The 26429-nt window shown below is 43.2% G+C and overlaps 1 pseudogene across 1 annotated transcript in view; it reads left to right on the top strand.

Annotated features, from left to right (window-relative positions):
* Nucleotides 1–1370: 1370 nt before the first annotated feature.
* LOC308295779 (multiple C2 and transmembrane domain-containing protein 1-like) overlaps nucleotides 1371–26429 on the top strand; it is a 237581-nt pseudogene continuing 212522 nt past the window's right edge. Inside the window, exons 1-2 of the transcript in view lie at nucleotides 1371–1378; nucleotides 1770–2349. The product of the transcript in view is annotated as a multiple C2 and transmembrane domain-containing protein 1-like (transcript). The remainder of the gene's footprint in view (nucleotides 1379–1769; nucleotides 2350–26429) is intronic.

Genomic DNA, 26429 nt, shown 5'->3' with positions numbered 1-26429 from the left:
CTCTCCAGACCATGAATGCAGTTTTTACTATGGTGAAAGAAATGCAAATGCCTTCTTTCCATGCTATACCTGAAGGCAGCATTCAAGAGATTTGCCTGGCCCAAACTCTCCTGAACTTGAATGCAGCGTCTTAAGTTGAAAGAATTGCCCTTAATGTATATAGAAATCCATGTTGTACACCACATCTCCAGTATTGACTTGATTATGCTTAGTTCAGTGTGGTATCAGCATCAAAAATAGCTGTTCTTGTGAGCTTGGAGGTCTGCTATTTTCACCAAAAGACACTTTTTAGAAGTGTCAGCCCCTGCCTCTCTAACACTCTGTGTGTGTGTGTGTGTGTGTGTGTGTGTGTGTGTGTGTGTGTGTGTGTGTGTGTGTGTGTGTGTGTGTGTGCGCGCGCGCGCGTGTGCGTGCGCGTGCATGCCTGTTCATGCATACATGTCATGCATGTACAGTGCATCCAGGGTAGGATGGATTACATGTTCCCCGACTGCTTGTAATCATAACTGAGAAAGAGATCATAATATTCACCAACAGCTCAGCAGCAGTTCCCCCCTTCGGGCACTAATTTCAATGTGGAAAAGATACAAGACACTACACACAGCATGTGCTGCATGGGTGATAATAACATTGATGCTTAATCTGCTTTAAAGAATAGCACACAGGCCTTCAACAGGGGTCCTCAGAGTTACTACAGGGGGTCCTCCTCCTCCAAATCTTTGTGTGATAGAAGCTTTTTTTCCCCTCCTTTTTTATATTAACCACTTGAACCCTAGCGTCCAAATTCTGAGAACTTTAGCCAAAAATAGCAGATCTACAAGCTCACAACGGCTCGTTGAGGCAAAGAGGTTTCGTGAAGAGGGAAAAAAGAGCAGACTAAGTACAGAGTGAAAGGTCAAGTTTATTAAGTAGGCTATTGACGGTTCAAGTGGTTAAATATCTGAAAACAAATTGACATGAATCCAAAATACACTGATGATTGTGCTGTCAAACGATGAAACTATATGATATTTATGGGTTGTAGGGGGTCCCTGCTTCATCTCTCTCTCAACCAAGGGGTCCTTGGCCTGAAGACGTTAAACGTTGAAGACCCCTGGAATAGCACATTATCAGGAGGACATTACTTGGGTGACACCTACTTGGTGTGGAACTATAATAACACAGATGGAGAAAATTAGATGGAGAGAGGGGGACATATTAAAGATAGGATTCCCTCTGCTGTGTTGTGTCGTCGTAGGGCTGGCTGGGTTATGTAATCATCCTCCAGTAGGCTACAGAGTAGAGTAGCCTCCAATTTAATACGGGCAACTGGCACGATTGACCAGGGGGAGGCGCGTTGATGCGCCCTTATCATTTGAATATACCAATTAATGGGCAAGTTGGCATAAACCCTGGTTAAGGACAGTGGACGAGGGACTGGAGCCACACACACAGAACCACTTAACACTGTGCAACAACTTCGCCAGGAAGGAAGATAGAGAACGGAGCAAAATTAGTGCCGTTTTTTAGCAGCCTTTCTGTTTAGACAGACAGAGTGACATGAAACCCACATCCCTGCATGCGCAACTGCAGCAGCGCGTTGTTGTTGAAAGGTTTCACTCTTCTTGTCTTGACGCATGATGGAAGATTAGCAGCGTTGATTGATTGATCATCAGTGGAAGTGCTACCGAGCTGCAGCTGCAACATCAGCATCAGCCCGACCACCACCACCACCACCACCAACGGTGAGGTGATTGAACAGGTTTCATTGCACGGCGTGCGCTCCTCAGGCTGGCCGGCTGCTGCACGGGCACCATGGAAAACAAATCGCCGCGCAAGGGCGCAGAGGGCGGCGGCGGCGGCGCCTCCAGGGGCCAGGAGTCGCTGTCCTACCAGCGGAGGATGTGGAAGAATTTCCAGGAGAAGACCAAGAAGCCGTGGCTGAGTCCCAAGCTGGGCTCCGAGAGGCGCAGCGGCGGCAGCGGCGGCGGCGCCGAGGCCAGCAAGAAGGAGTCGGGGCTGTGGATGTTCAAGCGGAAAAAGAAACAGCAGCTGGACCGGGTGTTCTCGTCGTCGCAGCCCAACCTGACCTCCAGCCCGTCGTCCAGTGACTCGGGCCCCGGCGGCGGCGGCGGCGGCGGCAGCGCCCTGGGACAGCCGCTCCACGAGCAGCTCGGGGCGGCCGCGGGACCCGCGACTGGCAGCAAGCCGGAGCTGACGGTCCACGGCAGCCCCAAGCTGGCCGTGCCTCAGCTCATCATGAGCCAGCAGAAGAGCTCCTCTCTCGGCTCGGCGTGCTTCGAGAAGCTGGTGGTCGACCCGGCGGCGATGATGATGAAGGACAACAACAGCATGAACACCAGCGATTCTGTGAGTGGAAGACACGTTTATTTGTGTATGAAAAACGCGTGACATACTCTCTCTCTCCAACCCTGTAGGACGAAATGGGACACAAACACGTTGATTTCACGTTGAAAAGGAACGAATGAATGGATGAATGAATGGATGAGTGTAAGGTTGTAGGCTGTTAATTGATTCACGGCGATTATTTTGTCCCTGGTCCATTTTTCCTAAATATTGGGTTTTAGGGGGCTGCTCATATCACTCTCTTGCCTTTGCCTTGATATTCAACAAGACTGTCATATACAGTATAGAGTCTATACTGTATTATGACAGTCATGTCTATACTATTATATGACATATGACTGTCTTGATCCAAGGCATCCTTGATCCTAGTCTTGCCTATAGTTTGCATACGGCGTGGAGGATAACATCTAAAGTCATGCATGCATTATGCATTAATAATAGGCCTATGTATTATTCTCACACACAATCAACGTACAGTAAGCTGACAGCTGTGTGCAGCTGCTTTGATGTGTCATGCTGTATCAATCACTGGGTCCCACCCCCACAACCCCACACTCACAATCCACACATGATAATATTATGAATATGGAAATCAGCTGCTGTCCCTGTAGTGTTGGAGCTGTTTGATAACCGCGTGATAAGCTTATAATATCAGGCAGCTTTTGGATCCCTATAGTCTCTTCACTTTCTCTCCCAACACAACACAACAGTACAGTGGCTGTCCTTTTGTAGCCTACTGAATCATTTCCTCCCTTCTGCTGCACCATAATGGTTTTGTCTAGAAGATGCACACTGAGTATTCCTTCCCTGGGCAGGGGTGTCACACCAAATTCTGGGCCCTGGGTACAAGGACTCACTGCGGGCCCCCCATGAATGTTCTTCATAGGGGAGGGGGTTTAACCCATTTAGACTGGGAAGTGGGAATTTAGACTATTTTGTGCTTTAACTATTGAAAAATAGCAGATATACAAGCTCACAGCGCGGCACTGCAAGCTTGTAAATCTGCTATCGACTTCCTTCTAAAGTTTTTTTTGAAAAACCTATGTTTCATCCGTTCTATGTTAAACTCTTTCATGTGAAGGACCCCCAAAATTATATGTATTTGGCCACAGACCCCATCTCAAAATATTTAGTTCCAGGGCCCCCCCAGAAGCCCCCAGTTTGCTTAAAAAATACATATATTCAAAGATTTGCACACATTTTCACGACTTTTCAACAATAGCAGATCTACAAGCTCGCAGTGGGGCACTCGGTGCCATGCTGTGAGCTTGTATATCTGCTATTTTTCAATAGTATATAACATAATTAAGGCCCCTCCACCTTGGGCCTTAGTAACTCAGTCCCACGTTTCCCCCCCTTGTGACGCCCCTGTCCCTGGGGCACAGTGTGCACACATACAGTACCTTCGCATAAAAAGTGGTCAGTAGGCCAGTAAATACTGGGCTGGCCTCCAGCAACGTTAGATGTCCCAGATTGATTGCAGGTGTATTCCATGGCTCCGTGCCACAACTGATGCTGAGTCAGTAGCTTGTCTGAGGTGAACATCCTTTTGATTTACTTCCCATATAAACGTGCCATTATTATTACAAAGTAAGTGTGGCAGGCTCTTCACTTTTGTATTTTTATTTTATTACTGCTACACTTTCCTGTTTTTTTTTCATGTCCCTAGACCTGAAGGTTAAGAATGTTACCCATCATGTTTTGCTTGTTGTAACCGAATACTATGACAGCGTTTTGGCGTTTGACCAATCCGGAAACCTTGCCCTTTAGGGAAATCCACAGACTACATCAACAGGACGGGGAAACATCCTTTTTTTGAGCGGTGGTCACACCGTCTCCATAGCGTGGCCGTGTGTGTATCCGTGTGTGTGTGTATGTATGTATGTATGTATGTGGGTGGGTGCGTCCGTAGCCTGAGGTATTTAGCCTGCAATACCTTTTCTGACCACACATGTTAAGGGAGGGGCGCTGTTGTTCAGGCCAGGCACACTCACATTCACACACACATGCACGCATGCACGCACGCACGCGCACACACACACACACACACACGCAGCCTCCACCGCTCAGTTCACACGAGTGTGATTTTTCATTTTTTGGGGGCTTTTGTGCCTTTATTGATAGGTATATAGTAGGTTGACGGGAAATGGGGAGATGGGGGGGTGATACATGTACGCAGCAAAGGTCATCGCGGTCAGGAGGACTCGAACTCGCGATGTGCTTTCAGGCCGGATTACCAGCCTAGGTGCCTGGACTACATCAGTGGCACAGGCCAGGGGAAACATTCTTTGTCCACAAGTAGGCTACTGTTTCATAGACATTGTTGTCAGATGGCTTTCAAATGCAAAGTCATTTCATGTGTGTAGCATGGACGGTGACAAAGCATTCCCACACGGTGAACTGTGATGACTGTGGACTTAATTTACCAACATTTGATGTGAGGGGACGTCTGCGTGGCTTTGCAGCTAGCCCTGGGGTGCCTCTTGTCACTCAAGCCCGCTTAAGACTTTACTGGGTTTTGTAGCAAAATCGCCACCCTCTATACAAGTTGGGTTTGAGAACGGCACTTCTGCATTCCAGTTTAGGCAGGATTATCGAGAAATTGTAAAATGAGTGACGTTGCGGGGGTAAATATTGCAGTGTGGTCAGATGTGCTAAGCCGTCACTGTTATAGTACTTGAGAGTGGGAATTTGGAGAGAAAGATTATTGCTGCTAAAACGCTTGTGTGGAGTCAGAGGTCGTTTTTGTTTGAAAACATGTTTTTTAAAATGATAATTTTGGGGGCTTTTCTGCCTTTAGTGATAGTACAGAGTGGAGGTAGACAGGAAACAGAGAGAGAGACATGGGGAGTGACACACAGCCCCCTCAATACCCGCATATCTTACCAAACACCTCCAAAAGGTTAGCGACACCCACAGCCACAACACCAGAGGGAGCGCACACAATGATCTGATAACACAAACCCATAAGACAAATATGGGGAAATTCTCCTTCTACAACACTGCCACCCAAGTGTGGAATTCCTTGACTACTTCCCTTAAGACATGTAGCTCGCTGGCCTCCTTCAAAATCTCCCTGAAAACTCACCTTTCAGGAGGCTAGAGGAGTTTGTAGTTATCACTTCTCCCATAGACAGGCAAGAAGTGAGCTTTTGAAAACATATTAGTGTAGATGTAGCCTGGGGTTGTAATAGTAAAGCTGAGAGAGAGTGGAGGTGTGTGAGAGAGAGAGAGAGTACAGGTGTGTGGTCCAGTGCTAGGGCCATTACCACTTCTTGTTCTTTGGGAATGTATAATTAAGAGAGCTCTTAGTTCTGGGGGAATATTGATGTTTTGGACCTTAATTAAGACTCATAGGGAAAGTGGTGTTAGATAATCATATTTGTGTGCTTAAATTCGGCCCCAGTCTATACTCAAAAAAGTGCTGTTGAACATGAAATACGTTTTTGTTCTATATTATTATGACAACTGATGTCTGACGAGATACGATATGGTGGGGGTGGGTTTAGGAAGTAGTGTTTTTCTTTCTTTTGTACTGCCAAGTACACCATGAGTACAGTTTTACAGTTGCTGTCTTGATTTGTTTGACTTACTTTGGCTCATACTGTTGTAGGTGGTGGACGATATGGCCAAAATCTTTCATCACAGTACTATATGTAATTTCATCACAGCAGAATCTCTGGGCACATTAGGACCATTAGAGACCCTGGGCCTCAACTCCGTTGAGACCAAGGGTCTCTTATATCCATTTCATTTCTGAGAGTGAGTGCAACTGCCCAGCAGAATGGTGAAGCATGGCTGGTGTTAGCTATTCCATCCATGCAAATTGATTCAGAAATTGATTCTGCATCATAGTTCATATCAGGGTAGTTTACACTAAGGGCATGGATGTTGCCAAATAACCTTTTAGCAGGTGAAGTGACTCAAGTGAGGTATTTGTCATGTCTGCATTGAGACACAGGTTGTTTTAATCATGCCTTTCTCAGACTAATCTTTCATGCTTTGGATGTTCCATTTGTCTGGAATGTCTGCGGCAGCCTGGCAGGAGCTACTTTGCACGGACAACACAGTGCACTGACAAATTGTTTACCCTTTCAAGGTGTGGGTCTGTGACGCGACCGCGGTTCTCCCAGTGTACCTGAGCGCAACGTTGGGGGCGTGGGAGTGTGGGGAACACACACCACTGACTATTGCCGATGATGGAGAGGTTATAATATAGCGTTATATATTGAGAGGCACTCTTGCCGATTTCGTAAGAGACTCGTTGCCAATTGCAAGATATTTAAAAGTTGTTTTGGGCCATGATGATAACCCCTTCTTCCCATTATTAGATTAAGGATTTATATTGTCTGTGTTATTGTTTACAACCACAATTATTCACGTGTGGCAAGATCGCGGTTCCACTAGTTTTACTAGTTGGCTAGTGTAGGCCTAGAAGCCTTTTCAGAAGTTAATAATGTTTTCCATTTAATGATTTCCTTTATCCTCATCTAATCTTGCGCATATGCACACGGTTTTCACCAGGTTTTAAGGCCTAGTAGGGTTTTCAGAAGTTAATTTAATGTTTTCCTTTTAATGATTTCCTTTATCGTCACCTTGCACTAATGCACGCAACTGTTTTCGACAGGTTTAGGTCTTATTTTAGTTGTTTCTCATAAGCTTGCGACCCTCCTTGCCCATCGGCCCCCCCAAGTGTTTTCTTCAGATAAGATAGTTTTAATTATTCTATTTATAGAATGTCACAATCAAAGGCATAATAATGCATATTGCTTAAAGGACCACTTTCCCCATTTTCAACCCGATCTTCACATAATTGGTCCTTAATAATGCTCATTATAAGATGGCACAATTTCCGTCTACTCTGTCCGGCTGTGGAGAGTTCAGAAACCTGTAGGGGATTCAGTGGGGATCTAAAAGAAACTGCAGCCTTTCTCTGTAGAGTTAACCAGAATCTTTTTGACAGATCACAGGTTTACATGTGTAAAACAGTGGGTGAAATTGGTTTTGAGCAAGCTCCATCATTTTCGATTGTTTACAGAAAGAGAAAGAAAAGAAAGGGGGAGAGGGGGAATAGGATAAGGGAAGGAGAAAAAAAAGAGACTGTTGCAGACCGTTTTCTGTTGATTATAGAGATATGGGCTGTTAATCTATCAGATTGTGAGATACTTTAATAGAATATGATGATACTTTAGTCTGGGAATAGAATATATTACTGTGTGCTGTGGATTGGAGATCTAAGAAGTAATATCCCCTCACCATTTGTACCAACAGCATGAGTGGCTGAATTGACAGGGAACTGTAATGCAGCCACAAAATGGTGTCATAGAAATCAATAGAACATCAACAGATTTTGATGTAATGCCTAATTAACAAGAGCTGCTTCTTGTGTGCAACTAATCTTAGTAGGTTAACTTGACTTGATATTTTCTATATTATCCATGAGTGAATGGTTTGATAAAACGTAGGGATATTATGCCCAGTGCATCACGTTTGTTTGTTTCGTTGGATACGATCATTCAGCCACTGCCACATATTAAAATATGTTTTCCAGCTTGATGTACTGTATTTGTATGAAACAGGCGAGCACAACCTACAGTGTACATAAAAAGGGCGCTGTGTGATTCTGGGTCAGCTTTTGCCAAGTAAAGTAACAAAAATAGCACAAAATAGTGAGCCTCACGCTGGTTCTCCTTGTGCAAGCAGGTGGCCGTCTGGCTGACGGTGCAGAAAAAGTCCTGGTCCTTGCTGTGACACAAATATCCCACATCCACGGTGCATGAAGATGGACTTACCAACACACGTGTATCTATTCAAGACCCAAATTCTGAGTGAACATTTTTAACGCAAATATTTGTTTGCTTCTGGGGGTCCCTGGAACAAAATAATAATATCACCAATATAATTTTGGTGGTTCTTAATGAAAAAAAAAGAAAAAAAAACGTATGTTGCTATAATCAGTGGTTCTCAAACTTTGACATGTCAAGGACCCCCAAAATGGGGCAGAGTAGTTCCGGAGCAGCGGAGTGTGGGCCTGTCTTTCCTGGTCATGGGTATGCTGGGATGTAAAGTCGAGACATGATCACCCCGGTTGGGTCACCTGAGTGAGGGGTATGAGACCTGAAACCCCTACGACCATGGTCTACATCAGGGTTCCCCAATTATTTTTCCCCAAGGGCCGAATTATGTCTAGGGTACCAAGCCGAGGGCCACAACATTGCAGGGGGCGACGGTGGCGTTCCCACTACTCCAGCGACAGTTCAGATATTGTCTTTGTCGGGTGAAAATCTTGTATGTCCAAAACTGTTTGTTTTGCATTCATCATTTTAAAAATGATTTAAACTAGTGAAAACAGCCGATCTACAAGCACACAACGCCTCGCATCGCGAGGCGTTGTGTGCTTGTAGTTCTGCTGTTTTCACTACTTTTGTGCGACGGCCTTGTTTGATGAAGCAGGGCTTTACTTTGCGAAAAAACATACAAATTTGGAGATACAAGGTCTCCACCCGACAACGACGATATCGTGTTGTTGCTGCTCTTATACCACCATTATTACTGGGGTTGGTGGGGGCCAGACAGTAGCTCCCCGCGGGCCGCAAATGGCCCGCAGGCCGCCTATTGGGGAACCCTGGTCTACATCATTGAGGATACGTCCCAGGTGATGTTTTGTTTTCTTCACCTCACTATGTAACCTAATTTTGGCTAATCTGGTAGATTCTGTCAAAGGTCATGTCTCAGCTAGACACAGGAGCTGACACGAATTTTGACCTGATGGTCAAAATGTAATTTATCCCCTGAGCAAGCAGGCAGGCTCTACTATCCCAGTGGTCAAAATGTCAGCACTTTAGCAGGAAACCTGGTTCAAAGTAGGAGAGGAAAGTTAAATAGTGTTGTGTAGTGTCTATGTTATAATTGACAAGTTGCTACCATAGCGTTTAGGATAAAGGCATACCAGTGTGTATCCCCGGCTCCACCATCCATGGCTACGGTCAAATCCACGATGGCGACAGTCAAAAGGCCGAAGTCGAGGCTTATATGGGATATCATGTTGCACCAGGCAGCTGACGGTTCCTGTAAATTCACCAGGATGGAATCAATTTCATAGGCTCAGTAGGAGAGGCTACATCACAAATGTCTTCCTTTCTTGGATGAAGTCTGGGAGAACTGGGGTTGGTTAAACAGATGAGAGGAAAACATGCTTAAAAATGCTAATCTTTAGAGTTCACACATCATATCATCACACCACACATATTTATTCACATCATCGTTACATCTACATAGATGTCTACATGTGTCTACATAGGATGGTTCTGTCTATGTGAAATTAGATGAGATGTAGTTAAAAGCAACACATCATAATATATGACATTTTATCTCGAGCTCCAAATATAAGAATTACAATGAAGATAAAAGGGATTCTGTTATTGTGGGTCCCCTGACATCACAGTGATGTCAGAGCGTGATGTCAGAGCGTCAAACCAAGCGTTACACGGACAGGGACAAGATGTGACGGTTCTCATACTAAACTGCGACCTACAGTTCCAACAAAGATGTCTGTCCATTGTATTTGTGTTTTTATCTGTATGTGAAACTGTTAAGTATGTGCACTTAGCACGTATCTGCTTATAAGCATAAAACACAGAAAGATTTAACATTTTTAATACTATTACCATTCACATAGTGTAGGCAACTTTTCATTTTTATAGCAACCCGGCCATCAAACTACTATTAGGTATTGTCCACATTCATTTGCATCTCTCAAGTGATTCAAAGCCTGAAGCTCTAAGCCAAACCATATACAGTAAATGAGAGCAAGAACTTATTGAAGATACTGTAGCAAGCAACAAGAGATTTCACAGTTTCGTTTGGAGAGTGAATGAGGGACTAATGCCAAGTTCCAAAAGCCATTCCAGCATACTGTAGTAGAGGCGGATATAATAAGCAAAGCTTACTTTGATTTGTGTGTGTGTGTGTGTGTGTGTGTGTGTGTGTGTGTGTGTGTGTGTGTGTGTGTGTGTGTGTGTGTGTGTGTGTGTGTGTGTGTGTGTGTGTGTGTGTGTGTGTGTGTGTGTGTGTGTGTGTGTGTGTGTGTGTGTGAGAGAGAGTGTGAGTGCTAGCGTGTGTGCAAGCGTGTATCTGTTCAATTGTGCAAGCGTGTATCTGTTCAAGTGTGCACGCGTGTGTGCAGGTGGTGTCTTGTGTTAATGAGAAAAGATTGTTGCTAAGCATGGCTAAATTGTCATGCTTAGTCAAATATTTATCAGGTCCACAGCAACACTTAGAAAGGGTCTTGTTTTTCATATCTTGGCTGTGAGAACTGCAAAGCACATAAGCCCAGGATATAGAAATGCAGTCATGTTACGTCTCTGTCTGTTTACATCAGATTGACAGGGAAATTAGAACTCATACACTATCACTGTTTTTGTCTCATTAAGCCTTGTACTTCTACTCTTAGATGGTTTAGTGGGTGTATTTCATCATTAGTGCTCAAATGTCATTAAAATATTATTTTGTTTTGCCTGGTTAGACTTAATATTAATCTCTCATACGTCAGTATACTGTTTCCTTTTGGCAGTTATTATCTCTCACACTTTGTTGTCAAGTCACTGCTGCTCATATTGCGTTACAGAGGGCAAAATATCTTCGGTTAGGGACTTACGTCAACTTCCTGTAAATCAGTGCTTCATAAATGGTGTCCTGCGGTATACTGCTGTGCAGTGAGGCACGTCCTGAGGTGTGCGTTGGGATTTTGTGACAACCACCAAACATTATTATTGCAAATAAAAAGCTATTATGAGGCCTGGGCCCCCGGCGTGGTGGTCTGGGCACCCTAGGCTGCAATGCCAGCCTGACAGCGTGTCGCGGGTTCGAATCCCTTTCCCGATGACTTTTGCTGCGCGTGTCTCCCCATTTTATGTCAGTCTACGGTCCTATCAATAAAGGCATAAAATATATATATATTTTGTATTGACTATATCAATAGTTTTGCAGTTTCTAATACAGAGGCTTATATCCACAACTTTCCCATGTCCCGTTGTGCATTGCGCAGAAGTTGTGCGGCAGTTTCCGGCGTCGCAGCCGAGAATGATCTTCAAGCTCACAACGGTTGCATCTGCGACGCGACGTGAGCTTGTATGTCTGCTGTTCTCCGGAAGTGTCCCACAGATAATGCTACAGTAAATTCTCGCGGAAACAGGTGGATAGCCTACTAATATTTTAACTAAATTTTTTTAACTACATATTTTAACTACAACGGCATGCATGGACAACTTTAAAAAATAGAGAAAATAGCTGATATACAAGCTCACAATGTGACTGTTTGTATTTCTTTGGCACAAAAAGTTTGAAAAGCACTGCTCTAAAGTAGCCAGAACATTTCAGATCTACTGTGTTTATGATGCTGTCTGCAAAATCCTGGCCTTTTCATTATCAGTCTCAATCTGTCAACAGTTTAATGGCTTCCAGGCTGTGAGCAGAAACTAACGGTCCTCTGCGATGACAGGAAGTGAACTGTCACAATCCCTCTAGTGGCCTCAATTACAGGATTTGCCATTGTTGTAAATGGGAGTACTTGCAGTATAATCTAGAAGCAGATTAGTTGAACAAAAGTATTGCTTTTGTTTATGATTATGCACCCTGGCAAGGAAATAACTTCCAAATTTGCTAGTGAAAACCGTTCATCAAAGAACTGCTTTGGGCTGTAGCTTTAACTTGGCCCTCATATCTAAGGTTTGAATCCAAATTTTCTTTTTCTTTTTTTTACAGTGTTTGTGTTTTTTTTCTTTTTAGCTTTGTGCTTGGTGCTCACTGCTTTGCTAGTATTTTGTATAAGTCAAGTGATGTTGAGCTCTGGCATTGCTCTATGCAAATGCACAATGGTCAATTGAAGCCTTATGCAGTTTGACTTTGCATGGACCTCCATGGTTGAGGCCAGAAGGCCTCAGATGTCACCTGTTGAAGCCTACTGCTTCTGTCTGTTCAGCCCTAATCTCTCAAGAACAGGTGATGGGCTGCTTTTTCATTTGACGATGGGTTCCCAGATTGGTTCAGCACAAGCCGGGTTCAGGTTGGCTTCAATGCATGAATGGACAAACATGTTTTGTGAGTCTCTTATCTTCCTCCTTCACTTAACAGCTTCACTGTTTGCCAGGCTATCTATCTTCTTTGTCATAAAGGATATCCTCTGTAGAGAATCACTCAGGGACTTCATTAGAGTCAACCCTTATTAATTTGCTTATTTGTCTGGTCTCCAGCAGAGCCCAGCTGGTACCGTATCTCAAACTGCCCTCTGATGTGGTTCAGACAGTCTGACACGTTTTGTTTATTTATTTGTTTTGGTCCTGTCTCTGAATCCAAGTCTTGGTTTAAATTGGCAGGATGCGCTGTTACTTTTTTCAGGTGTCAATTGGTATAAAGTAAATCAAATAAAAAACGTTTGTACTTCATTTTAACATGGGATTTAATAAAGGGAGTCTTTGCAGTATTTAATATCATAGCGTGCTGCTGCACATCTAAATCTCCCTTTCGGCTTGACTGATAAAAGAAAATGTTTCCTTTGAACCGACCTGACATCCTGTTCCCAGTTGGTGATGTTAAATTCCTCTGAATTGTGCCACAGCCTCTTCAGACTCGTGACCCTGTTTCCACCGCTCACTCCTTCCTGCCTTGTTCCAAGCCCTGCTTAAATGGAGCACTGTAAAATATTTAGCATTTTAGTAAAGTCACACAGCATACAGTATGCTGTGTCAAATGTTGACTTGTGATGGAATGGTTAGATAGAAGTTGGAATGGCAGCGTTGAAATTAATCTTTTTTTGGATGGTCGGTGGAAAATCACATTTAATAAAGCACTTGGGCACTCATTAGTGATGCAGTGGCCAGGTTATTTTTCAACCTGTGGCAGGCCGACTCAGCACAAAAGCCTACCTGAACCCATCCGACCCCTTTTAATGGACATAAAACAACCATCTGACCCAACCCAATTACATCACTGTCTGATTCTTTAACACACAGTGAGGTCAGTTCCAAAGACTGCTGTGTCACATTCATCAAACCTCTGAAAATATAACCGTGATTTCATTTCTTTCCAGAAGACCTTTTGCAGGAATTATCCTTTAGGAAAACTCTAATGCATTTACATTAAGAGCTGACATTGCACATTTTAATAACATCAAAGCATTTAGAATTCACATTCAACTGAAGTACAAGATCATTTTTATTGATTGCAACCTGAAAAGAGCAAATTAAAGTTAAACTTAATTGTGTGTTTGTAATCCTCTAATGGTGGAATATTGGGGAGTACATGGATATAAAATCAGTTGTTGCGACTGTATCATACATATTACTGCCCCTAGGTCATAATATAGGTTATGATTATGTTTACTGTATCATACATATTACTGACCCTAGGTCATAATATAGGCTATGATTATGTTTACTGTAAATGTGCTCCTTCAGCACCATGGAGAGAGACACAGAAACATTAGCATCCTGTAGCTCCTCTCCATATGTGTCCCAGCACGGCTGACGGCTAGTCATTGAATTTTTTTTCATTTTCATTGTTTCATTTCATTTGAAAGCTGGGAATCATAGCTAGTTGTGGAGATTGACCCAACAGTTTTGAAGATATGGCTTATAGAATGATGCCATGCTGAAATACTACTTTTGAGATATTCAAGTTCTAAATAAATTTCTAACCTGCAATGACCTGCATGATCTCTCACATTAATTAAAAAAAGTCTTATTTACATGCAGAGTTAAGCTCTGGCGTTTAAGTGAAATGTAGCCTGATATTTATGAAATGCTTTTGTGGCTTTATCACATTTTAGTAAAAAAAAAAAAAAAAGTAATTTCAGCTGTGGTCTAAAGTAGTGGCTTCCGAAATGACTGCCCCTGTGTCATGCTCAGTCACTTATGTTTGCAGAGGCCTTGGGCACAACAGATACTGTGGGAATACTACCAATAGAATCAAAAGGGGTCACATTAGTCCGCCTACTTAACCTAAAAGATCTCCCTCCAGGCCCCCACAGGCCTTCAAATTAATGATCAATGGCTCTTAGCAGTATGCAACTCCTTGCATGCAAGGTGTCACTAGGGATGGGATGATACGCGATATTATCGTTTATTGTGATAAAAAAACACTCGCGATAATCATATCATGGAGATGTAATTTATCGTGATATAGACCTCCGTCATGTACTGGTATCAATTCACCTTTATTTTGCCAAGCTGCATATCCGGTACCACTTAAACCCTCTACAATATTGGTAAAAGGTACTTATAATATACGTACTTGATACAGTCTTTTTTCACTCTCTATCAAATGTCTTTGCCATAAAATGGTATATCTGCTATTTTTTGGCAAATGTTCTTCCCCAGGATAATGGATTTTGATTATCGCAATAATAGCATAAATCACTTTTTCTTTTGTCACAATAATCGTGTCATGAATGTTTCATATCGTCCCATTTCTAGGTGTCACATTGGTGTGGACTGGGCTTAACTCCTGTCCTGTGTTTCATTCTTACTGGCTGCTGTAGTAAATCTTTATTTCGGTCAATTTAAAAGAGCAAGAATACAAACATACAATTTTGTCCACTAATGCTTGTGGCACCGAAAAGTTGAAGCCGAGGCTTATTTTGCCCACCCCTCCTCCTGCTGCTGCGACACCTGCGTCTCTGCATGGGGATCATTAGGCTTGATTATTAGGCTTGTTAAGCTACTTGAGAGCTTGACAATAAGCATTAATCATTCAATTGGATCAGCTGTGCGGAGGGAGATCTTGTGGAGTAAGTTGGCAGATTAACACAGCGGGTGCCCACGAGGTGTCTACGCGACAATTTCTTTGATGTCGCTGGAGGCCCACGACGCGTTGGACGCGCTTACTGTAATTACAGTATAACTTTATATCTCACCGTTAGGTCGGGGCTACGCCTGGATGTAGCCCATTAGCCGCTAGTCGCTTCGAGTCGACGCTGAGAGCATCGCACGGCCGTTTTTCTCCGTATACTCCAATGCATTTCCCCATCTTTAAAGCCCTTTATCTCCGATGTTTGTTTTATGGCTAAAACTGTGGCCGCGTGCGGCAAAATGTCCAAATTTTGATCGGCAGTGAATAGCTATGATCAACACTAGCCCATACAGTAAGTTACACAATAACATCCTGTCTGCGCTCATGTGACCAAGTGACGTCATCACGCATGCATTGACGCAACAGGGCCTCGTATTCTTCTATGGAAGTGCTATGGGGGCACTCAGAGGGGATGACTGGCGCCTCCTGGTGGGCAGTCGATGTGTTAATGAATGTGACCCTTTTTTATTTCTGTCATGTTGTGTTCCCACATTATTGTTGACTGACATGGATCACACAAATGAATTGAATGACAGGAAGTGATGCCCATAATTCACACACCTCCTTGCTCCCTAGGACACTTGTTGGGCAGAAACCTTGTATCTTCTTATTTTATCTTTTTATTTTGTAAACTTATGTTATGGATATGCTATTTAGTAAAATAGGAAAACACTTAATATGTAAGTAGCCTCATTTGGGCCATCGATCAGGAGCTTATCCCCAGTATCTCTAGCGTGAGGCATCTTGATGTAGGAACGAGTACACCCCCTGGACATGAGTAACGAGGGACACTAGGTTGAATTCTGTCTTATAAATATTTAACCAATGAAAAGTATTAGCAAGGATCCATTGGAACACTTTTCCATTCTATTCTTTTCTATTTCCTGAAAGGTAATATAGTTTGGGAAATTCAAGTTTATCTGCCTGACGGCAACAATATGAAATGGTTGACCTTTGCCACTGCTTGTCATTTGCTGAAATGATCCCGCAAAAAATAAAATAACATTAACCAAAATGAATCTACTATGAAAGGTTATTAGTAACCTTCCAAAACAGCTTAATTGCTCTCTCTCTCTCTCTCTCTCTCTCTCTCTCTCTCTCTCTCTCTCTGCCCCCCTTTTCTCTCTCCATGTTTGACAGAATTGGAGCAGCAAGTGATAAATAGGCAGAGAAAATTAATATTGTACATTTAGAGGGAAATACTGTATGTCATATGTATAGCTTTTTCTTTCCTGGATCGGCCCAACCCGATCTCAGTACTGTCTTCAGAAACCATCGGGGTCAGATTGAAGCGCCCATCACTAGTAATTAGGGATGTCACAACATCTTCTATTTAGATTTTTTAAGTCATAGCGTCAAATTCATTTTTGACAATTCTAATCCTGCTGGCTTTTGCAGGTAGGAAACTCAAGCTGTTGTAAAATTCCCTTCTGCCATGTAGATTTTCTTTTATGTATAACTGCAATATGCAGAATTCACATCAAACATCAATTCAAGCACGTGAAAGCAAAATGGTTTAAAAAAAATCTGATTTGATTTGATTTTGTGTGTGTGTGTGTGTTTGTGCGTGTGTGCGTGCGTGCGTGCTTGAAGCGCGATGCATGGGCAACTGGGAAATGGAGCGCACCAGCACGTCTTTACCAAAGAACTGCATGACTGACAGGCGCTGTCAGCTCAAAAAACACTTTCTGTTTGACAGCGTCTAAAATATGTCCTGTTTATGAATCCTGATTGCATGGCCCTGTGAGTGGAGCTGTGAATGTGATGCTGTCTCATTAGAGACTGTTATCTGTGCTGGTCTGCTGCGAGAGCAGCATCACTGGCTGTTGGCATTTGCCACCGGAGGAGCCGGCAGCCTCCATTCTGGAGCTGTGTGGATGGAGGAGCCGGCAGCCTCCATTCTGGAGCTGTGTGGATGGAGGAGCCGGCAGCCTCCACTCTGGAGCTGTGTGGATGGAGGAGCCGGCAGCCTCCATTTTGGAGCTGTGTGGATGGAGGAGCCGGCAGCCTCCACTCTGGAGCTGTGTGGATGGAGGAGCCGGCAGCCTCCACTCTGGAGCTGTGTGGATGGAGGAGCCGGCAGCCTCCATTCTGGAGCTGTGTGGATGGAGGAGCCGGCAGCCTCCACTCTGGAGCTGTGTGGATGGAGGAGCCGGCAGCCTCCATTCTGGAGCTGTGTGGATGGAGGAGCCGGCAGCCTCCATTCTGGAGCTGTGTGGATGGAGGAGCCGGCAGCCTCCACTCTGGAGCTGTGTGGATGGAGGAGCCGGCAGCCTCCACTCTGGAGCGGTGTGGATGGTGTCTGACTCAAATGAAGATCCATTATCATCGCTGACAGCCTCTGGCAGTCCAAGGATGCCCAGACCTCCAAGCTGCCTGGGCATCATAAGATTTATGGGTTGTTAGCTCTCACTTTTTAATTGGATGTAAAAAGAAAACTGTCCTAAGGGATTTTTTGCCCTTCCACTATACTGGTTCTGTCACAGCTTTAGCAGCAAAGTCCAGATTGTATTTTTAACCCCTCTGATGCAGCTAATGACCCTTATTGTTTTTGACAACAGTGGTCTTTATGTTAGTTATCCAGTATAGATATTTGTTTATATATACCGTATATATGTTTGGATTTTTGGTCTGTGATTGATTTCTACTCCAATCTTCAGCATGCCTGTGTGCACAAAGGGAGGGACAGTACAAGCACTGTGTGGGTGAACACTGTACTGGGAGACAGGAAGGGAATGGAGGGCATGAGAAGTCTAACAGAATAGGAGAAATATACAGTATGTTCATGTCATGTATCTTAATGAAATCATAATGTGACAGAATGAGCAGTCATTGGCTTTAACCCATTACAGTAAGACCTGCGGCCCATTCTAGTATCTACAAAATGTCTTTCAGAACAGTTTTCTGAAAGAAAAACATTTTGCTATACGAGTGGTTCTCAAACGTTTTCATTTCAAGGACCTTCCAAATTATATGTATTTGGTCACCAACCGTCATCTTAAATACTTTGTTCCATGGACCCCAGAAGCAAAGATTTGAGTTATAGTTTTTGCTTTAAAACATATATATTTACAATCTTTCTAACAGAAGATCTATAAGCTCATAGCACGACACAAAGTGACGCACTATGTGCTTGTATATCTGCTATTTTTGTATAACGAATGCAAAGTATAAAATAATTTGTTTTAGCTCAATCTAAAATTATTCATGGGTTAATTAGCAAGGATTGGTGTAATTTCAGTTTTTGAAAGGTAAACATCATCACATCCTCATTTAACAAGCGGGCGTTTCTGCTGCACTGTGTGGTTTGTGGTTTGTCTTTTGTTGTCACACCTTGTTAGCTTATAATATTGCTTTTACAATTGTCCGACTCCGACTACTGTACAAGCTCCTTAACCAGATTCCCTTGAGTTATTCACCATGTACTCAAGGAAGTAGTTCAGGTAGGCTACGTACGGCACCGGATACCATGTGTAAATATATGGATAATATGTTTTTATTGATCTCTCTGTTAAGTTAAGTTTCTAGATACATCAAAGATGCGGTTGTAAATCCATTTCTAATGGATAACTCCCTGGCCTGGAAGGCTTACAGCTATAGACTTCTCCTCTATGCCAGAGGCAACAGGAGGCTCTCTCTGCCTTGTATGTTCTTGGAGGATTGCATGCACTGAGAACTCTCTAGTCTAGGACTATTGGTTTGCTTCCTGCCTAGGGTCCTCGTACGTCTCCCCAGACTGTTTGTCGGTGCGGTGTGCATGCGTCCGTCCTTGTCCACACTTGGCCTTACAGGATAGGTGGGCACCAAGGAAGAGTAGGCTGCTTGGTGTTTACTTAAAAGATGTAATATTTGGACACAGTATACATCATTAGAACATGCTTAAACATTCGACAATAAGGTCAAATTTTTCTACAATTTCTACAAAACCTTAGCCTGATTTCAGACTCAGCTGACGCTTGAGTCTGACATTGTGCCCCGTCTGAGCGATTTCTGGGGGAGGGATTTTTGTGTGTGTGTGCGTGCGAGCGTGCATGCACGCGGCCACGCGTGAGTGATCGCAACGCACCGTGATCGCAACGCACCGTGATCACAACGCACCGTGACCGCACCGTGATCGCGACGCACGTTCGCGGCGTGTGTGTGTGTGTGTGTGTCTTCCACACAGAATTACAACATGTAATCAACATTAACAGCTTGGTGAAATCAGCGTGCGCGTGTGTGTGTGTGTGTGTGTGCCTGCCTGCCTGCCTGCCTGGTGTGTGAACTTCTTGAAATGTAATTGTTTCAACTGCTGCGCGGATTGGATATTCGTTAGACCCAGCCCCACGCCCTGCGCTCATTGGAGAAGCCGCAATTTTAGATCTCCTTCTCCTGTAATCAACACAAGAAGCAGCATGTCTGAGTGTTATCTGAAGTTGCATCCAAAGCCATCTGTTGGTTTCTACCCCTTTGAGTGGCAAAATGAGTGAGTGTTGTTATCCATCATTGTGACATTGTACATTGGGACATATTGTGACATTATGTTTTACATTGATTGCCATGCTACACAGTGGTGCAAGATCAGCCTTTGGGCCTACAACTGAAGTTTATGTGGAAGCCAGTATTCGTTAGTATTTCTTTCCTGTACCTGCTGTTTACTTTATAGTAAAATCGATTACTAGATTCATACTGAACTGAAAATGCCTACCTCCTGTTTGGTATACGGGGTGGGGTATAAACAAGAAGTTGAAGCTTAAAAATAATTCTTATAATGATGTACCGTGTATGTTCACATGTCTACTTAAAACCATTTTTATGATATTTCTTTAACAGCTTGAACAAAATAGCCAATTTTACATTGGGGTGGCCAGATGTCCCTAGTGCCCACCTAAATTGTATTTTTATGTTTATGTTTTTAGGGCCATTGAAATGGATAAATAATGTATTTTTGTATATATATAATATAATATCATCCTAGCGCACCTGGCAGTCATGCCCTGCAGCACACAAGTCAACTGCTCTTTTCTTTGTCCCATCAATATTTTTAGATCCAAAGATCTTTAAAATGTCTCTCTCTCTTTTTTTTCTACAGGCTCCTGTTTATTCTCCCTCCCTGTTTGTTGTCCTTGTGGGACAGCCTCTACCTGTCTGTCTCCTCTCTGATCCCAGCCTCTGGGGTGGCTAAAGGACAAAACCCAAAATATCCCCCTGTGCTGTGAGACCGAACAGGCTGCCTGTGGTGTGGGAATGGGAACCCTGCTCATTTTAACCACAAGCACGCACGCGGGCACTCGCGCATGAACACCCCACTCACACAGAATAAAACATACTGTATGTGAGTAAGAAGAATTGGAGAGTTATTGCCTTGGCCAAATGGCAGTGTGCCCAATACAATTTGGCACCGATCTCTCCAGTATAGTTTTCTAGATTTGGCCCGGACAGACAGACAGACAGACAGACAGACAGACAGACAGACAGACAGACAGACAGACAGACAGACTCACAGTCACATTTCTAAATGGCTTGCCTGCCATAGAGCCATGGAGTATGAATAATGTTAAGTGTGACTGGGCAGACTACTAAATAAATCAGGAGTGTTGTAGCACCCTCCTGAAGAGCAGTGTAAGATACAGAGAGTGAGAGAGTGAGAGTGTGTGTGTGTGTGTGTGTGTGTGTGTGTGAGAGTGTGAGAGAGAGAGAGAGAGAGAGAGAGAGAGAGAAGGGGGGGTCTTACTATTGTATGTGAGAGTTACAGTGACATCTGGCTCTTGATTCTCATAATACCCAGGGACAATGATCAAGCATGTCACCCTAGGTCCCCAATGCACTTACCGAGTAACAAGAGATGGGAAAGGCATAGATCAGAGATCAGTGATCAATAGACACAGGGAGACTAAGGGATATAAACCCTGTCCACCATGCATGCATCATCCCATGTGATTGTGATCAGCCTGTAAACCATGTCACACTGGAGCCAGGGCTGAATGGAAGGGGAGGATGTTGTTGGGTACAGTAATGATCATAGGTACAACAGAAGCGCCATGGTTAGTTAGTTGTGTGTACTGTACTGTATGTATTGTACATCAGTGAGACTCCCTAATAGGGAGATAAGCGACCGTCAGGTCCCATACACAAACTTAAGAATGGTAGCCAATCAGGAGGGAATATGGGAAATGGGACAGATCCATGTTGATGACATGCCTTTAGAGATACTGTGTACTACCGCTTTGCGTGATTTTAGGGCAAAATCTGTAGGAGCAGCGTCCAAAAATGCAGTGTTTTGCAAGAATCAGCCTCATTGGTTTGGCTTCCTTCAGACAATGCAGCAGATACGAATCGTAAAAATTACAGTGGAATAGAAATAGAATAAAATGGAACATCATCAAATGTGCATATTATCTTGTTATACTTTTCCCAGTAGCTGCCACCTAACTTAGTGTAAACATGAAGGTAGTATGATTACATTAGAGACATGTAGGGGCAATCAGGTGGCACAGGGGTAAAGTTCTTTCTCAGCACTCACCACTGCGGAGACTAATGGTTTGAAATCCTCCACGGTGCATCCGGCTTGACCGTATAATGAATAAGCTTCAACAAACTAGTTCACATGAACGATATCGATGTAACTAAGAGATTTGAATGTGTACATAATATTTTAAAAGGGCAGAATTACAATTAAAATACATTTTATGTTGAGGGCAAGATTATAGTTCCACAACTTCCTGGTCATTGCGAGTCACCCAAGATGCACTGCTCTCTCTTTCTCTGTCCTGGCCTGTTTCCGAGGATTAAACTAATTAAAATGTATTTCCGGGGGAAAAAACCCTGTTTTTTAATGTAACTACTGTACTTTTTTGTTCCTTTTTTATTAATATCACGTAGATGTTTTTCTTTTGGTACTTTAAATAGCAATAATGAGGCTATGAAAACGACATGGGGTGGGACTTTTTTCCCATTCACTTCCATTATGAAAATATTCTTCCCTGGCTTTGTAGTCCCACCTAGTAACAGAACGACATGGGGTGGGACTTGACAAAGAGTGAATTGGCCGGGTTCAGGGGAGGGTGGGGATCATGGCGATCTTTGTTGCTGCATCAGCGACTCCTACAAGTTGGTCAAGGGCCCCTGTCAGCATGGTTTATTGTTTATTTGGATCCCCATTAGCTACTACCTTAGCAGCAGCTACTCCCCCTGGGGTCCACAAAATAATTATTACATTACAAAACATTACAAAACATTACAAATACATTACAAATACATTACAAATATATTACAAATACTCATCACTGGCAGATGAAAAGAAGAGGCTGGCGATTCCACGTTTCTCAGATCAGACAGGGTTTCCATCCCTAGTACTGTACCAAGTTACCAACCAAAATTGTGAATCGGCTTAACGGCTAAATTGGGATAACTAAAAGGGGACAAATTGGGACACCATTTTTATTTTTTCAGGCATCTGTGTGAAATTCAGTTTGAATTAGTGTTAATTAATTAGTTGATTAAAGTGTGTGTGCTTGCCGGAGATGTATGCACATAAATGTGTGTCTTTGTGTACAGTTACAGTATGTGGGTGGCAATGGTTTGGGAACCAGAAAGATTCCAGGCTTTCCCATGCGTCGGTCAAACAGTTCTTGACATACGTACGTACAGACATTTTGTGCATTTATTGTCACTATCAAAACCTCCACCGGCTGTCAGTCAGTCAGTCAGTCAGTCAGTCAGTCAGTCAGTCAGTCAGTCCCTCAGTCCCTCAGTCTGTCAGTCCCTCAGTCTGTCAGTCTGTCTGTCACGTCACACTTTTGCCCTACCCTATATCTCCTCCACCGTTGCCCCCTATCCATGCCAAACTTTACACACACACTTCTTGGCTGCCAAACCACAACCTCATTTCTCACATGGCCCTCTTCTCGCGCCACCATCAGGCCGATTTTAGCAAAACACATTTTTGAACACAGATTTTGCCCAAAGATCACACAAAGCGGTAGTACACAGTATCTCTAAAGTCATGTCATCAATATGGATCTGTCCCATTGCCCATATTCCCTCCTGATTGCCTGCCATTGCCTTATAAGGTTTGTGTATGTGACCTGACGCTTATCTCCCGATTAGGGAGTCTTACTGGTAAGATATGTTTCGAAAACATAACAAACTGGTAACTGAACTGTAACAGATTCTACGAGTGACTTGACTGTGGGAGAGGAACCCAGATAGAGACCTACCGACAGGAGAACAAAAGGGTACAGGTGTGCTGTGATTATTCTCTCTGGAACAAAACACATCGTCGTGACAAAAGCATGTGGCATGCTTTCCCTGCTTCTCATGCTAATACGATATGGGCCATTTGCAACTCAATGAAAAGCCCACTTCCTTGGTGGTTAAAACGATATTGGATAGTTGCAAATGAGCTGCTTCCCTTAAAACAGGAAGCTGTCTGTCCCACTGGTAAATGAGTGATGCCGTATACGCGTTTCAATTTAGATTCTCGAGATGTGCAGTCTCCCTCCTTTGCAGTCTTTTTTCTCTTTTGCAATTCTCTTTCATTGTGTGGTCATAAAAGGAACATTTTGCTTGTTTGTAGTGTTTGTGTTGGTTGGTGTGTGTATCGGTTCCACATCTTTGCGTACTATGCTGAAAAAACTCTCCACATTGATCAGTGTCAGTAGCCTATCACATTAGTAGCAAGAAGTTCTAAATAAGCTGTAATAAGCTGAAATTCTAACAGTAGCTGCCTGTAGATTATAGTAATATACCGTAATTGCAGGACTATAAGCCGAGGCTTTTTTCCCATTGTTTGAACCCTGCGGCTTATACAACGGTGCGGCTTATATAAAGATTTGTACAGCTAACGGCCAGTTAGTTCATTTTACAATGGTCTTTAACAAGGATTTATATATAGATTTATACAGCTAACGGCCACCAGGGGCACTCTAGCGGCGGGAAGCAGGAGGGACACCTGCGGCTTATAGTCAGGTGCAGATTATATTATGTAAAAGATTTTTTTTCTTCTAAATTTATCTGGTGCGGCTTATATTCAGGTGCGGCTTATAGTCCAGCAATTACGGTACTCTCTAAGGTTTTAAAAGTATATTTATTTTATATTACAAAAGCAATTTGTAATGCTTAAAGGACGACTTCAGACATTTTTAACCAATCTTCACATAATTGGTCCTCACTGCTTGCACAGTATATGGTATGTTCTCAGTATTTCTTCTGATGAGGATTGATTTCATTTTGTGTGTGTGTGTGTGTGTGTGTGTGTGTGTGTGTGTGTGTGTGTGTGTGTGTGTGTGTGTGTGTGTGTGTGTGTGTGTGTGTGTGTGTGTGTGTGTGTGTGTGTGTGTGTGTGTTTCCAGTTCATTGGGAAGTGGGCCAGCAGTCTGCTGACAGGAGGACTGCACATTGGTGTGAAAGGCGCGCAAATCGTCATTGTGGACTTAATAATACTAATACTAATACTAATACTAAGGTAATTGGCACTGGCACATATCAATGCCTGTTAAAAGCACCATTTTATTAGGACTTGACAGTAATTTGTCTGCAGTTTGGGCAGCACCCCTGGGAGGTGCTCTGAGGTCTGAGGCAGTGGCCCACCAGTTTAGAGATCGTAGGATTCACTCTCTCCACTGTTGTATTTATCCCCACCTGCAGTATTGTAGAATTCTGATCGAAATCTAATTTAGCAAAAAAACATTTTTGTCTTATGGGGTCTCAACTGGAGGTTCTGAGGCCTAATACATATCAGTTTGGGGTACCCTTGACATGGAAATGTGTGAGAACCACTGCATTAGTCCACAGTCAAGTTGGAGGAGAGCAAACCCTATAATATAATAAAGCAATAGCACCACTGGCAGTTGTCACTGCCTGACTGTTTGCATCATGCAAATGAGGCTGCAGTGAAGTGCTTGAATTATGGTGGTTTATGTAAATTTAAGAAGGGCTGCTTTTGCCGGTAGTTAAATAAACCCAAAAAAACGTCATAGTCTACTGTACCTAATGTGACAGAAGTATTCCATAGGTCTATGGTTTGGCTTTATCTCCCAGTTCCAGTTTTGTACTACCCAGAAATAACCTGTACATGAAAGTGGACTGTGCTGATTGTAGTTTTATTGAGAGTCATTGTATGAGTGTTCCCAGAGTAGAACTAATTAGGCCTATTCCAGTTAGTTATGCCAGAACTGTCACTGTGACTCTGGACAACCCATTAATCGAATTATACATTTTACAAATATAAAATGAGTAATATATTTATTTGGTCTAGCGATGAAGTGGATCTGCTTTAGGTACTTTGAGGGAGCACACTAGATCTGCCCTACCTTTAGGGGCCTTCCGAATCCCCAATAGTACGTACGGGCGACTGATTTCCCCCCTTGGGATAATAAAGGTATCTATCTGTATCCATCTATTCTATGAACATAGAGCCAAAACAACAGGTGGTAGCTGGGTATGAGCAGCGATCGGCAGCAGCACCACGCACAGCAGACAAGCTGCTAGCATTTAAACAGCAAACTGCATTCAAGGTAATGGAGCGCTCTGTTATGGAAGTGAGTATGTGACTGAAATTGGGAGCGTGGTGCAGAGGCCAATGGTCACCAGCAAAGTAGTGAGTTTCCTGACTGAAGTTGTGCCATGTGTGATGCTCATTAGTCAAGTAGCCCTTTTCTATTGGCTTTCTCTGGTCACATTTAAATAAGGTCACACTAAGTAAATGGCACAACTTAACGAATATAAGGGAATCCTTCTCAAACAGAATAGATGGTCCATTGCAGTGATTCTTCTCAACCTTTTCAAGTTTAAAAGACCAATTATAGAGGTCATTTATAGGCCTCTCTGGGACCCCAATCTAAGAACGTTTTATTTGATCCAGAATGTCTTACTACTGTCTTGGTAGGTACTGTATTTATAGTAATACAGAAGGATGTCTCTTCCATCAACAACTGAACTCATTAGGCTAGAATTGCATCTGAGGAATTGATGAATCCAGATTTTCCATTTTGAAGAATATAAAAGCCTTTAGGCGCCTGCGCACAACAGAGAGCTTAGCCATGGTTTTGTGGCATAATGCTCTGGGGAAAGATTTGTGTAAATTCAATTCTTTCTGCGTTTGTCATTTGTCATCTCTAGGGCCTTTTCTTTGGGACAGCCTATAATCTCTTAAAAGCCACTATATTGATCCCCTGAGAGATAGTGAGAGACAGACAGAGACATACAGTGAGAGTGAGTGAAACACAGAAAAAGAGACAAAAAGGGTGCAGAGCTGC

The sequence above is a fragment of the Nannobrachium achirus genome (genome assembly GCF_963921795.1).
Source record: "Nannobrachium achirus genome assembly, chromosome: 12".
Taxonomy (NCBI): Eukaryota; Metazoa; Chordata; class Actinopteri; order Myctophiformes; family Myctophidae; genus Nannobrachium; species Nannobrachium achirus.
Note: the sequence above shows the minus strand (reverse complement) of the source record. Positions and strands in the feature narration are given on the sequence as shown.